The following is a 1,079-nucleotide window of genomic DNA, read 5'->3' as shown; positions in this document are numbered from 1 at the left end:
CACTAGTGATCCCAACCCTTCCCGATGCCCATAGGGCTGTGTCACCCCCTGGCACTGCACCATGAGGGCAGATCCATCCCCTGTGCCCCCCTTGCTGCCCTCCAGGCTGGGGAATGATGGATGTTTTGGCCTTGCTGGGTTTCTTTTGCTGTGCTCCTGGGGTTTGGGAGTTCTCTCGTGGGCAGAGGTGTGGGTTGGCTCTGCTGCAGAGTGGGTTTACTGCAATGTAGTTGGTAGCAGGTTTTTTTGGGTGGTTTTAGGCTGGTTTTGGTAGTTTGGCTCCCCAGGGCAGGTGTGGGTTGGGGCAGGCTCTCCTCCTGCTGCAGGACAGCCCTGGGGGTGACATGGATCCCCTGGGAGAGGGTTAGAGACTACAGGGACATCTCTGGAGGGGGGTGTGGTGCCCAGGAGGGCATGGCATGGTCCTGCCACCCTGGTAGGGCATCCAGAATTTCCAGGGCTCCAGGCTGGGGTGGAAGGGATCAGCATGAGCTGAACTGGATCCTTTGGGGCTGCCCTTTGGCACAGGGATCCTCAGGAGCCCTGCAAGGATGAAGTAAAAGCCCTTTCCCCATGGAGCAGGGATGGACTCCCTGCTCCATCCCATGCAGATCCCTGGGAGACCAGTATGAGCTGAACTGGATTCTTTGGAGCTGCCCTTGGGCACAGGAACTGTGTGAGGGTGGAACAAAGGTCCTTTCCCCATGGAAGCATCCCCCACTCACTGGGGATGGATCCAGATCTCTATCCCAAAGGGTATGGATAGGGTGGATATCCCCCTCTATCCCCACACTCAGAGCCAGTACATCCCCCTGCCTCCCTCCCTCCCTATAACTAGCATCCCTCCCTTTGGAAAAAACAAAACCACCCCAAGGGCTTTTCTTATATGCTATTTTATTTTTTTTTTTGGGGGGGGGTTGACTTTCAGCATTTTTCCATGTAACGGTAGAGCTGTTTGTTAACTGCATGTGAACTAACCCAAGGACTCCAGCTGGGAGCTGGAAATCCGGGTGGATTTGTACGTGCCCTTTGAGGGGAAAAAAATAATAAACACTTGGACTAAATTCGTCTCCTCCACG

Source organism: Acanthisitta chloris, unplaced genomic scaffold (assembly GCF_000695815.1).
Source record: "Acanthisitta chloris isolate BGI_N310 unplaced genomic scaffold, ASM69581v1 scaffold29422, whole genome shotgun sequence".
Taxonomy (NCBI): domain Eukaryota; kingdom Metazoa; phylum Chordata; class Aves; order Passeriformes; family Acanthisittidae; genus Acanthisitta; species Acanthisitta chloris.
Note: the sequence above shows the minus strand (reverse complement) of the source record.